General features: G+C 40.7%; 1 protein-coding gene across 2 annotated transcripts in view; it reads left to right on the forward strand.

Moving 5' to 3' along the window:
* Umad1 (UMAP1-MVP12 associated (UMA) domain containing 1) overlaps positions 1–10,098 on the forward strand; it is a 194,613-nt gene extending 184,515 nt beyond the window's left edge. For both annotated transcript variants that reach the window (XR_015685813.1, XR_015685814.1), the window contains exons 5-6: positions 6,837–6,947; positions 7,826–10,098. The gene's annotated coding sequence lies outside the window, so the exon portion shown is untranslated. The remainder of the gene's footprint in view (positions 1–6,836; positions 6,948–7,825) is intronic.
* The last annotated feature ends 4,264 nt before the right edge of the window (positions 10,099–14,362 follow it).

Consider the following 14,362-nt stretch of genomic DNA (forward strand, 5'->3'; position numbering starts at 1 on the left):
ATGCACAGACACATGTACACACAGGGTACAAACAACAATAAATAAAACAGTTAATAAAATCGTGGGAAACAAGGACTTTTTTGATCTATTTTTATGTGCTGTTGGCTATAACCATGTGATGTTTTCATCCATTCTGGGAGGAAAAGTGGATCTAGGATGGTGTGGAAAACTTCAGCTTTAGAAACAGTATCCAACATAATCCAAAGGGGAAATCAGTTTTTCACTTTGAAGATGTTCACTAGCACAAACACCAAAATATTGAATACCCGAGTCTCGTGAGAAATGCCGTCTGTCACCTGAGGCTGACCATGGGTTCCAGGAGTAGATGCCTGTCTCTTTGTCCTGACTTTAGACACTGCCTTAGGAGACCATTTTCCAAAGCGATTCGAAACAATATGTTGTTTTATTAGGCACCAACTTATAAACATTGTGGAGCCACTTGAATTTGTCCCGTCTCCCCAAACTGTGAAATTAGTGGTTCTACTGAAAACAAAAGCAATAATACAGTCTGAAGTGGAGATGTCACTGTTGATGGTGGGGTGACCTGCAGCCCTCCAGGACAACAGCTGTGAGAATCGTGCAGGTACAGAGACAAGCTCCTAGTGTTGGGTTTTAGAAACTCAAGGCTCACCAAGAGGCAGTGCAGTAAATCAGTAATTTTAATTTTAAACTTCATAGTAGACTTGAAATTAGGTATAATTTAAATTATTCATTTTCTATGATGCCCTATATTGCAACACTTAAAGCTTAAAAGTAAAAAATTGACCTATGTCCAAAGCAAGCCACTTTCTGAAGAATTGGAAGGTAACTGCCTTCTTCCATAGATCAATTAATCTAGACCCTCGGGCTTTCAGAATATCTGAATCATCAACCAGAGAACATACATGGGTTGGACCTAGGTCTCCTTGCATATATGTAACAGATGTGTGCAGCTTGGTCTTTATGTAAGTTCCAAACAACTGGAGCAGGGGCTACCCCAGAAGCTGATATAGGATATGTTCTTCTAGCTGGGCTGCCTTGTCTGCCCTCAGCGAGAGAGGATGTGCCTAGTCCTTCAGAGACTTGAAGTGCCAAGGTAGGGGGATACCAAGAGGGTGCCCACCTGCTCAGAGGAGAAAGGGATGGGAGGAATGGGGTAAGGATTGTGAGAGAGGGTGACCAGGAAGAGGCAGTGAGCAGGACGTAAAATGAATAAGTAAAAATTAATTAATTAATTATTTTTAAAAAATGAGATTTGGAGGGGAAAAAAGACTGCCTTCTTCTAATGCCCTCCTGTCTCCTGACTTTTAAAGGATGACAGGGGCCTTGCTACTCCAAGCTTCACCCTTAACCCTGACTCACTGCAGTTAAAAATAGGGCTGGAGAGATGGCTCAGTGGGGGAAAGACCGTGCTACACATACAGACGTGAGTGTGAATCTCAGAACCCAAGGAAAGACTGGTACTGTAGTGCATGTCTGTAACCCTAGGGCTTCAGTAGAGAGATGGACGGAAGAGACAGGGACTGTAGTGCATGTCTGTAACCCTAGGGCTTCAGTAGAGAGATGGACGGAAGAGACAGGAAGCTGTTTGGAGGCTAACTGCCCAACTTGCCTAGGAGATTTAGCTGTGAACAACAAAGACACATTGTCTTAAACCAGACACAAGGTGAGGACCAACACCAGAAATTGTTCTCTGGCCACACATGTGCAGTAACACGCACTGCATGGCTGGTACCCACTTGGATTAACACGCGTGTGTGCATAAACACACAAACAGAAAGCATACAAAACCTCACAGATAAATGCACTGCTCATGGTGTTCAAGACTATAGCATATTTGGCCCATGCCATAGAAAGAACTGAGCAATACAGATGTTTTTAAGTTTCCTCAAAACAACAATTCCCAGGCACGGCTGCAGTCGAGCTCAGCTGTGTTTGGTGGAAGCAGTGTTCGCTTTCGAGAAGCAGAGCTACATGTGGGTGTCGTTGGGGATGCAGCTGATTTTATGAGGTGGGTGGGTATCAAAAGCTGAGCAGGTGACAAGAGTATATTAATGTGGAAATAATCATAGACATCAAAATGTCCTTGAATGGCTTTATTGGTAAAAAAAAAAATCAATAAAAATTTTTTCAAAAGGAGAGATTTATGGCCAAGTTATCATAAAAGAAGTTTTAGAAACTTTAAATCTTCAAAAAAAAGGGTGTGTGTGGGGTGTGTGTGTGTGTGTGTGTGTGTGTGTGTGTTATGATGTGTGTAAAATGAAGTTTAAGTTTTGTCAAGTTAATTTTAACAGTACATCTACTAAAGAAAACAAGCAAACACCATCAGCTATTAAGTAGGAAAGCCCTAGGAGACTCTGGTAGTTACTTACAATTCTGAGTGTACCTGTTCATAATCCTTTCACTCTGCTTCCCCGCCAGCGTGATCCTCTGTGTTGAACAGGCTGTTTTATAGATGGCCTATAACCCCCAGCTCTGCCTGTGCTTCCCCGGCTGCCTTATGATTGGTGGATTCTCAGTGGCATGCTCATTGGCAGATTCCTAGAGGGCCGCTGATGAGGACTACTCCTAAGGAGTCTTCTTTGCTCTCTTACAAGACAGTCACATGAGTTGTCATTTTACCCTTGAGTTAACTCCGATTTTAAAATTAAAAATAATAACAATAATAATAATAAAAACCAATTGTAGAGACTTGATCCCTTAAGTCATGGCAGGATGTCCTGTGCCGACGTTGCTAGACCATGTATTTTCTTTGTGGAGTTTCATGGATTAAGACTTGGACTTCTGCTATCTAAAGACAAGACCCTGTCTGCTGAAAAGTAATTAGATCTTAAATCCAAAAGAAAGCATCTGAGTTTGTTCCTAGACTTCCCAGAGGTGGGCAAATCATCACAAAATCCAGTCATCTGCCTAAACTAAAGAAAGAACATCAAGTAGGGTCAGTGTTAGACTTTGGAGCTATGAACAGGTAAGTGGGCTGAGCAAAGAGCAAATGAGAGAAGCTGTGGTATCCTACTGAGGGGAGAATGTAGATACTGAGCCCACAGTGAGATGCAGGGAAGGGGAATGGAAACTGACACTTGGCATAACCCAACACCCACCAAGAAGGGTCACTGTAGCCCCAGGTTGATGTCTTCCCAGCAGCTAGAATATATTCCCCATAGACAACCACTTGTCGGCCATCTTGCTGGATTCCACCCACATAATTAGGTGAATAACAGGTAACAAGAAAGGCCAGTAAGAACATGAGAAAGTAATCTGTCTGTACAGCATCATCACAGATAGAAGAGCTGCTGGTGCAAAACCTAGAGAAATGGTTAAGCCTAGATAAAGAGCAAGCGATAGAAGGCAATCAGCCATGACCAGGCAGTTACATGTTAAAGACAACCAAGCAGTCTGTCTTAATAGCAAATGCGTGAGTGAAACAAAGCTGTGAATGCATTCACCAAAATACAACTGCTTTGTAAAAAGGAGGGTGTCTACAAAATATTAGAATAGTTTGATATATGGAGGAGAAAATGAGAAGTTCTGACATACATCAGATCAAAAAGCAACAGAGGGACTAACTCTCATCAGAAAGTGAGGGGAGCCAGGCTTCTCCCCCAAAGGCTTAAGTTACCAGTGTACTGTTTCTCAAGTGTAGTTTCCCAAAGAATGAAAAATAAAAGGAAAACCAGTTCCTGGCTATTAAATAGGAGTTCTGTGGAAGAACAGAGGCAGAGATGGTCACAAAGGAGAAAGATCACACACAAAGAAATGATCACTTCATGGGCTACGGGCTGCTCAGTAGTGATACCAGGCAATAGAAGGCAACAGGATACTATATTTAAGTCTGGAGAGCGAATAGCCACAGCCTATCAAGCATGAAAGGAAGGCATTTTGAGTGAAACACAAGGTGAGTTCATCAAAGCACTTGCACTGTAATAGCCTTAAACCTAAGGGCGGCTTAGAGCCATGAGTTGTTTGATGGTAATTTAAGAAAAAAGAAGTCAATTGCTAAAAAAGAGATTGAGAAATTCTCATCTGCTTGGAAAACATATCTTTTTCTTTAAGATACTGATTTAAGAAGTCAGAGTAGGGGGGCTGGAGATATGGCTCAGTCATTAGGAGCACTGGCTTGTTTTTCTAGAGGACCCAGGTTCAATTCCCAGCACCCACACGACAGCTCACAACCATTTGTAACTCTAATTCCAGGGCATCAGGGCATGTGGTGCACATATAAGCATCTCTCCAGGCAGAGTACTTGGAAAAGAAAAGAAAGCACAGTAATTTTAAATAATTAAAATGGGAGTAGTGGCACATGGCTTTAATTCCAGCACTAGGGAGGCAGAGACAGGCAGACCCCTGACTTTGAGGCCAGCCTGGTTTACAGAGAAACTTCCAGGGCTCTTAATTCAAGGTCATAGACCATTATTGTGGAGAAGCAAAGACAGGAGCTTGAAGCAGGTAGTCCCGTCACAGTCAGCACGGAGAGATGAGTGCTTAGTATTTATAACAAGCAGACCGTGTCAAACCACAATCTCCTAGTAAGGTGATCAATCCTCTGCAGACATAACCGCAGGCCACCGGATATAGATAATCTTTCACTGGGACTGTCTTCCCAGGTGATTCCAGGTTATGCCAAGTTCACAAAACCACATCTCAAAAGCAGTATTTTCATGGAAGGTTATTGTTCATAAAGCTTTAGCCAAATGCCCATCCTAAATATTTACAGAACAAGAAACTAGACAGCAACGTAAAGGCAGAGATACAAAGAGAAGACGCAGCTCTAGAAATGGGAAACAAAACGACAATGGGAGGATCAATAAAAAGAAAATTCTCTTTTGAAAGCGCTCATAAAATAGGCTATTCTTTAGCAAGGCTGGTTGAAAAGTGGGGAGGTGTAAACCTTTAAAGCGTGTATACGCTCTAGCAGCAATTGAAAGCAGAATGCTGTGAGCAGTTTTATTCCAATACATTTCAAAACCTGGACAAAATAATTCTTAGGAAAATGTAACTTACCAAAATCAATTTAAGAATTTTTAAAAACTGAAATATTCCTAAAGCATTTGAACTTACAATCTTCTAAGAACAGGCCCATATAATTTTACAGATGGAATCTCATAGCATTCAACAGTTAATTTCAGTCTTCTAATGATTTAGGTTGTAGGACTGAAGAAATAGCTCAGGCAGTGGAATACTTGCCCCAGAATCTACATAAATAATAATAACAACAGCAATAACCAACCAACAGAACAAACAATCAAAAAAGAATGAACAAAAAAAGAAAAGACCCTCCTGGGCATAGTGATGGGAGGTAGAGATATGAAGATCCCTGAGATTCGCTGGCCACACAGACAGTATCTATGGAACAATACCTAAAGAGTTTGTCCTCAGACACACACATAGACAGACATACAGACACACACACACACACACACACACACACACACCACACACACCTTTATAGTTGCCATGAGTCTGCCTTTCATCGTTTTCCACAAGAATGTACAAGTCTATGAACTATGGTGCCAGAATCAATGTTGTGACTACATGTCAATGTTTGAAACTCCCATATATAGAGAATAGCTAACAACAACAGCAGAGCTTGTCTTAGTCACTATTCTGTTGTTGTGAACAGACACCATGACCAAAGCAACTCATATAAAAGAAAGTATTTAGCTGGGAACTGGCTTACAGTTTCAGAGGTTAATCCATTTCTGTCACAGCCAATAGCGTGGTGGCACACAGGCCGACATGACTCTAGAGAAGTAGCTGAAGATTCTACACTCTGATCTATAGGCACAGACAGACAGACAGACTCTGAGCTTAGCATGGGCTTTTAAAGCCTCAAAGCCACCCCCAGTGACACACTTCCTCCAACAAGGCCATACCTTCTAATCGCTCCAATCCTTTCAAATAGATCCGCTCCCTGGTAACTAAGCATATATGAGCCTACAGGGGCCATGGTATTCTAACCTCACAGATCTGATTGTAGAAGTTGAAGAAAACGAAATTATGTCTTTCCACATTGGATGAAGGCATCGATATTGTGCAAAATTAAAACTATACTGTGTGTGTACTGAGGATTAAATGTCTAGCCTTCCTTGTGCTAGAAACAAAATTTTAAACATATGCTGAATGTCTACATCTATGGGAGGATGCTATCCTTGAGAGTCCAGCAAATGGAATGGATTCTCAAAGCAAGATTCATTCAGAAAGCAACTCACTCCCAACTCCCAGTCCTCTCCTACTTCAACAGACAAAGCATGGCTCAGTTCTACCAAACAGCAGAACAGTGGAATAGCACCATGGTACAGAGAATCAAAGTCAAATGCAGCCTAACCACAGAGCCGCCTTCCTCGGCGTAGTGGAAGGTGTGTGCCTAGAAATTTCACACAAAACAGCTTTTGCAAATGGAAGAGAACCTAACCAACCCTTCCCCACTCACCGCCATACATAAGCAGTCCTGCTAGTTCAATGTCATCTGCTTTCTTTATAGTATACTGTTAAGATAAACTTGCTTTCTTTCTACTTCAAACTACAGGGTGAATTTTTTCACCAACTCACCATATCTGCTGCAACACTGGCAGCACATCCACTAAAAAAGGCAAGAGGAAAATGAATTTATGTAAAACCCACATTTGACATGAAATAACTTTTTAAGGCGTTAGCTTGTAATTTAACCATGTGTCTGTCTATCTGTGTGTCTGTCAGTGTGTAGGATTGCTTTCTATAGGAGAGTTGGCAGCTCTGTATCACTAGATCTCTGTACCATGACAGACATGCACATGTCAATTTCTTAGTGTACCTGGGGAACTGGCACAGCGTTGGTGAAGAGCCTCTGCTCTAACTACATGTTTCTCTCTTAAATTCAGAAAAATGTGAGAGAATTAAAATCCTATGGTTTAAAAGTCTCAGAAGGAAGAAATTTGCCTACAAGTCATCTGTTTTCAAGCTGGAGTCTTATTTTATTAAAGCAAATGACAGTAAGTTTAAACCTTATCTGATGCAGCCGTAACATATTAATAACATTTGTCAAAGTAAGGAAGCTAAACAATATTTACTTAGTCATTAGTGTGTCTTTAATTGTGATGACATGCATATAGCAATATTCTTAACCGTTTTATGGATGCAGTTCTGTGATCTACATGTCATGGTTGTAGAGCCATCTAAAACATTCTCATATTCTCTAGCAGAAGTGTATTTCAGTGTAAGCTGTATACATTGCACTTTGGCATTTCCCAGTGTTTCAGTTTGGGGTTTATATCCTTTTCTAATAGAGTGGGCACTCAGGCTCCCTAGGCCATCAGTTTTTCATGGACCACAGCCATGAAGCTCTTGCGAGGATTTCCAGCTTCTGTTCTCTTTAAAGGGAAGGAAGGACTGAAGTTCTCGGGAGGGACACACCCTCCCGTACCTCATGTTCCATCACTGTCACGTCCTACCTGGAAGCGATTTTGAATACCTTATACTTTATTAGCATTTTAGCATATTCATTCTATTTTTATATGCAGGCAAAATTCCCATTCCCGTGTTTGCATTTTATCCATTTTTATGACATGTAGCTATGTTATACAATTCAAAAATATCTGAGTTCAAGCACAGTGGATTTGTGGAAAGCGTCCAGCTACCTAGCTGATCTGACAGAGACGGAAGTAGGAGACATCTGGAGCCCTGTCGCCTTGCTGTGAGCATTTCCAGTGAAGGCTGTGCTCAACAATGCGATCGGGCAAGTTGAGTGTTATATTAGACTAATAGATTAAAACTAGCATGTATATCTGTGATGGTTAATTTTACGTGACAACTTGATGAGGTCACAAGGTTCCTAGACATTTAATTGAGCATTATCCCGTGTGTCTCTCAGGACTCATCTTAATGCATCCATACTCGAATGAGTATAACAGACTGACTTCCCTAATGTGGATGGACCCCACCGAGCCAATTGGAGACATGAGTAAAGCAAAGAGGTTAAATACAAGGGATTTTTATCTGCCTGACTGCCTTAAACTGTGATCAAAACATCAGCTTCCCTGGGTCTACAGCCTGTTGGCTGCAGCCCTCAAGATTTTTAAATTGGCTTAATCCTGTGAGCCAATTATTTGTGATAAATCTCTTTTTATGTATGTTCATATGTGTCTGTTAACAAATATCTTTGTTTGTCGTATTGTATTTTATTGTTTATTATTATGAAATGTTATTAGAGGAAGATTGAATGGAGCATACTTAGAATATTGCTATGTTTGCAACATTCCTCTAAACCCAAACTTACTCCAAAATAGAAATCATATTTTAAAAAGTAGTACATATCGTATGATCCCTCTTGAGTCCATTTTTAATTATATGGCTAATGTTCACAAAATGTTATCAGTCTTTCCTTAGGGAAATTATTTCCTTTTTGTAGCATTTTGTAATGTCTGACTTTTAAAAATTAATATTGTATCATTTACTAAACTGTGGAAGTCCCTCTTTAAAAGATTTAAGACTCTTTGACAAAGTGTGAACTCAAAGGCTATCAAACTCCAGATCTATTTGCTGTTAGTTTTTAATAAAATGTCATCCCCTTTTGGGTTTCCTTATGAGTCCAGAGCATTTTCTGATGAGACTCCAAGACTATGTTACAGAACTAGAAAAATCATCCACTTGTAGCAGCATTAGGAATATGTTGATCCTGGCTGTCTTGGTCCATTCAAGTTACTATAACTTAATTTTAAATTACTACAACTTATACCACAACTAGATGCCTTATAACCACTAGAAATTTATCTCATGGTTCTAGGGGCAAAGAAGTCCCTGTCCAGGGAATAAGCAGACTCGGTACCCATTGGTGATCATATTTTTTGGTTCATAGATGATCACATCTCTCTGTGTCCTCATGGCAAAACAGGGACCTCTCTAGGGTCTCTTGTACCAGAGGTATTAGAGCAGTAATTCCATTCACAAAAGCACCATCTTCATTTCCAAATTACTTCCCAAAGGACCCACTCCAGCCACCATTCCTTGAGGCTGGGTAGGATTCCAGCATATGAATGGGTGGGGTCACAAACATTCAGTCTCTAACACTGCTTGCCGGAAGCTTTGACACGTATAACCACAGAAGGGAAGAGAAGGCTTTTGGCTGTAGTTCTATGGCTCTGGGTACTACAGTAATTGGGACAGAGGAGTAGAGAACTGTGCCTCTAAATCAAAGCCGAGCTTGGCATGTGGTGGCTAGTGGGATTCAAAAGTTCCTGCTTTCTTTGTTCTTTTTATTCTGTCTCCTGGCTTTTTGGCTGTTTTATAAACTCTTAACAGAGCCATTTCTTTTCTCTTTATTTTTTTCTCCAAAACCATGAGCACTTTGCATCTGGGAAAAGTAGCATCTTCTTCACTGTGTTCTTATCAGCTGGAGGAGTTCCCATCCATCTACCTGGGGTTGATTGTTGAGTGCTTGTCTTGACTGGAAGCATGGCTGTGAACTTTACCGCACTTAAGATGCTGTGGTTTTCAAGTTCTTCCTAGTCTCGTTTCCTTTTCTTCGCTGTTGGGTTTCTTGCTCGGGCTTTTTCTGATAATACAGCTAGGGGCTGATTGCTTTTCTTAATGTGTCAGCTATAGGCTCATTCTGGTGTTTGCATGGTACACGGTGAATGTTTCCCCCTTAACTTGGATTTTTTTTTAAGTGATGTTAATTCATAGGAGTGGTTCCCAAACTTCACTAGGCATCAGAGTCACTTGCTAAGAAATTGGGAGTCCTACGTCTCTCACATGTACATATGGAACAAATTCAAGTCAGTACATATGGAAGTAAACAAACGTCCAGGTGATGTTGGCACTGACGCTGATGCGTGTAGCTTGATGTCATTATGCAGGTGAAGGCAGACAAGTTAGGTCAAGGACATGATTGGACAGTAAAAAAATAAGGCGGGGACAAAGCTTTTGTGAGGTGGAGAGAAGGAGAAGAAAGGGAGAATCAAGATGGAGGAGAAGGATGGCCCAGATCCGGTGGTCTTAAATTGCCAAGGTAGTTGGGATAAATTTCTATAGGCAAATTTATCTTATCTAGGTGGACGGTTTGTATTCTTATCAATTGTTTTAAGTTTACTGTATGGATGTATTGTAGATTGAGAATTTAACACATAAATCTGATTGTTGGGTTACAGTTTGTTGAGTCTTGATTTTATCGGGCAGTTGGGAGTTTATACTTTGACTACCAGGGGGCGGTTGCTGGGAGTGTGGGCAGAGTCCGTGGCAGGGAGCCACGATAAGCCAGTCGCTGCTGGACTTCTAGAGCCCTGATTTTGCTGGGTAGCTGGAACCAGAGAGTTCGAGGCTAGCAGAGAGCTGCCGGGAGAGATACTAATCTGAGACAAATTAGTTAATAACTAGATAAGCTAGTTCCAATGGTCCGTTGGAGCCGGAAATAGGGACCGCCATGGTACATACCAGAACCGGTTCTGCCCTTTTTAATTTTTACCACAACAGATGTGCTGGCCCAGAGACCACACCCCGATTCACTGACCTATACAGCACCAATGCATGACGTAGCTGTTTAATCTCCTGTGCAGGACAGAAAATATTATCTGCGAATGTCCAGAACTTAGCCACAAAATAAAAATAACAGAAAGAATATGTATATTTGGTTTAAAATTTAAGGTAAAAGTTGTCCCCTTATAATTATTTTCTTCAACTGAAATAATTTTCACAGAACACGAGTAAAGTTAAAACTGCTAAAACACCATTGGTTAATTCTACCAGGGTATGGAAAAAGGTTAATTATGGTATGTACGTCTTGAAGATCCCCTTGCTGTGTGAGCCACCTCCAGAAATACTTGCCATAGAACTGAAATAGAAATGATTACCTGTGTAAATTATCACCCACACTCCTTGCAGGCATCATTTCATACCACAAGCGTTTTCTTTCTTCAGGGAATAATGGTTTTACATCTTACTTGTGACGGCACTCTAATTGCTAAATATAATAGGGGCATTATGCTGAAAAGTTAAAAGATTCCAAGTGAGAAGATAAGTCAAATATAGTAATCTCATCCACCAGTGAATCTTTAAAGCATGCCCCTGTCTTCTTCCTGCTGCCCCTCCCCCAAATCCTAAGCCTACAGGCAGTCACAGAAACGGAACGGCATAGTCGAGAAAAACTAACAAGGATTCTAAACCTCTACTAGCTGTTGATTCTAGCTATGGCCCTTTGTCCAAATTTGGCCCAGTGCTTATTTTTAGAAGTAAAAAATTTTATTGGAAAAGAGCAACGCCCGTTTGTTTACATATTGTTTGGCTGCTGTCACCTATGCCAGACCAACCATGTTCTAAAGCCAAGAACATTACTCACTATTGACCAAAAATATAAAAAAAATAAAAAAGTAGAAAATGTTATTGACACGGTCCAACCTATTCACTTAAATGAGAAATCTGCCCTGAGGATGGGAGGCATCTCAGACAGATTCCAACAGAGGCAGCGTGAGAAGGCCTCACTTACCAACTCCTGCCCCAGCCAAAGCGTCAGAACGTTAGAGAAGAACATTGGTGTAAGCTTGGAACTCGTTACAGTTTTCAAAGACCCCTTTCAAATGGCACAGGCACCCTCGAGTGAGTAGTAAATCTGAAGTGTGCTTTGATGTTCGTCCAAAATGTATAGATGACATATTTTCCACACACCTATGAAGTGTACCAGGAGCCCAAGACTGGGGCCCGCTTCTATACTAAGTCCATGGATAGAAGAAGTAATGGATGGTTTTTTTTCCTTTCAGAAAATATACTAGCATTACATCAGGCTGTATTTTCCAATGTGCAGAGCCTACAAAAAAAATCAGGACTGGTGGCACAAATTCTGATTTTCTCAAGCTAAAGTCATGAAACTGTCAAAAGCTTGTGGGCAGGTGTCTGTAGGTTTATATACATTTTAAAAACATATTTATCTCCATGCTTAAAGTAAAATTGTGTGATAGTGGTAGCTGACCCTTGGTCTCCCTTATTTATCATAAAGGAAAAGATATATGTTTTGTAAACAGGGAACCTAAATTCTGTTGTTTCATACAATGAATTAAAGTACTTTCTCAAAATAGGTCATTATTTGGCTTTCTTTATTGGTTGTCTCCTTTCTGCCACCAAATAATTGTGTATTCAAGAAATAGCTGAGATACAAAGCAGAAAGCAGATCTCAGTCTGCTGGGGGTGGCTGTGTCATCACATTAAAGACATCATGCAGTACAAGGTTGGCAGGGTTGGACATGGGGTGGGTGGGCTGAAGGTATATTTGAGAGAGCCTTGAAAAGAGAACAGGGACTTGCCATGAAGATATATACACTCCACAAGATGAACCATCAATTTTCATGTCATTGCTCTTGGGAGAATTTTCAAAATTAGTATGTATTCATTGTACATGCGGTGAGTTGCATAAAAACGTTCTCTTGAGTGTAGCATGTGCTTTGATCATATTCACACCATCATGCCCTCCCCTTCCTCCCCTTATCCATTCCATCAGACCCCTTCCTTGTCCAAAATCGCACCCCCGTTTTCATGTCATGCACATATGTGCATGCTTGACATGAAAAGGGGAAAAGTTAGGATGCATTAGGGGTGAAAGGAACCATTATATTGCTATAGGATGTATATTTGTCCAGTCATTATGAAAATCAGTATATATATATATATATATATATATATAGTTTGATTTCCTTTTCTTCATGGCTAAGAATAATGAACATGTTTTTATATATGATTGGGCATTGGGCATTTCCTATTTTACATTTTGAGAAGTGTCTAGAATTTAAGGTTTTCAGCTCTTTATGTATAGGAGATACTAATCCCCTTTCTGATGTTCAGATGACAGAGATTTTTCTTGGGAGAATCTCTTGACCCCTCTGTCTGTGTTCCTTTAACATGTGTTTGTCACTAAGGTGGCTTTCTCTGCCCTACGTTTGAAAAATTCAGTAATGAAGGAGAACAAGTGTGTGAAGGAGTGGGTGTGTGAGTAGTGGAAGGGTAATTAACACATAGAGGGCAGAACTTCGAACCATTCTGACCTGATCACAGCTAGACACCTGGGCCTGCTAAAGGGCAAGACTGGTGAGGTGGGTCAAGGTAAGATTATGGAGTAACTTTTATGCCCTCCATGTATTGAAATGTGTTAAATATTTGAGCATTTCCATGTGCCAGTCCTCTGCTAATTATTATGTGCCCATTTCCTGTTGGGGTCTAGAGAGGCGCACCTTGGCCTCTGCACTTCCTGGGGCCTACTGTTCCACTGACACAGGAATGATCACAGGCTCTGAATGCAGGCTCTCTGAGTTCTAGTAATAATTTACCCCAATCAGTTGTGTGTCCTTCAGTTTCTCGGTGGTTTAGTTTAGTTTCATCTGTAAAACCGGGACAATGATAGAAACTAATAGTGGTTGTGAAGGTTAAAATGAGATACTGTATGTAAATCCGTCTACACAAAGTTCTCAGGAAATATTAGGCACGCTCATGACTGGGGAAAACAGACGTTGAACCATAACTAAAATAGAGAGTCACAGGAGATGAGACCTTCAGAGTAACAGGAGTACTATAGGGTTGATGGTGATGGAGTACTGACCAGATCTGAGGTTCAAGGAATCCCAAACTGAAGGAGTGATCCAGTTATTGAAAAAGATCACGTGTCACTTATGAGGCAAACATTAGACTTTAGGACCAAAAATGAGAACAAATGAAGGTGAGACTTCAGAATGGATACCAACACAGATCAGACTGTATATAAACATGGAAGCCATTCAAAGTACTGTATACCAGAAAGCCCAGAAATTTAGAAGTGGAGGTGGGCAGATTAGGAAATTCAAGGCCAGCCTTAGCCATCTAGCCCATTTGAGGTCAGCTTGGGCTACAGGAGACTGTCTCCAAAACCAATCAATCAATAAATTGCCTGAGTGTGAATGAAGACAACACATAGAAATAACCAGAAGTAATTCCAGGGCTAGAATAGGAACCCAGTGGAGACTGAGCAAATTAGAGTTGTCAATGAAACTGATAAAAAGGGGAACTATGACAATGTAGAAACAGGAGAAGAGCATGGAGAAGGGTGAACATGGCCAGTAGTATCAAGTTCTGCTTCATTTTTAATAAGAACCGAAAATGGCCTACTCTATGTGACAATTAGGTCATCTGATCAGTGTCATGTAATACTCCTAGATCTCGAACAGGCTGGTTTCTGGATCCTGCCCCATATTATCACAAACATTAAAATGTACCAAATTCCACAATAAGTATTTGTCTACATGAAAAGGGAGGGTGGTATACAGATGTTCCCATCCACTAGCTACTATTCATGAGTGGTTAAAGCTAAGCCTTTGTCAAATAACTCCAGCACCACCCATTGGCATAGCTTTCAAGATTAGGTGGTAGTGGAAACACTGCTAGAGCAGTGCTACTGTTT

This window comes from Rattus norvegicus, chromosome 4, assembly GCF_021556685.1.
Source record: "Rattus norvegicus strain SHRSP/BbbUtx chromosome 4, alternate assembly SHRSP_T2T, whole genome shotgun sequence".
NCBI classification, from domain to species: Eukaryota; Metazoa; Chordata; class Mammalia; order Rodentia; family Muridae; genus Rattus; species Rattus norvegicus.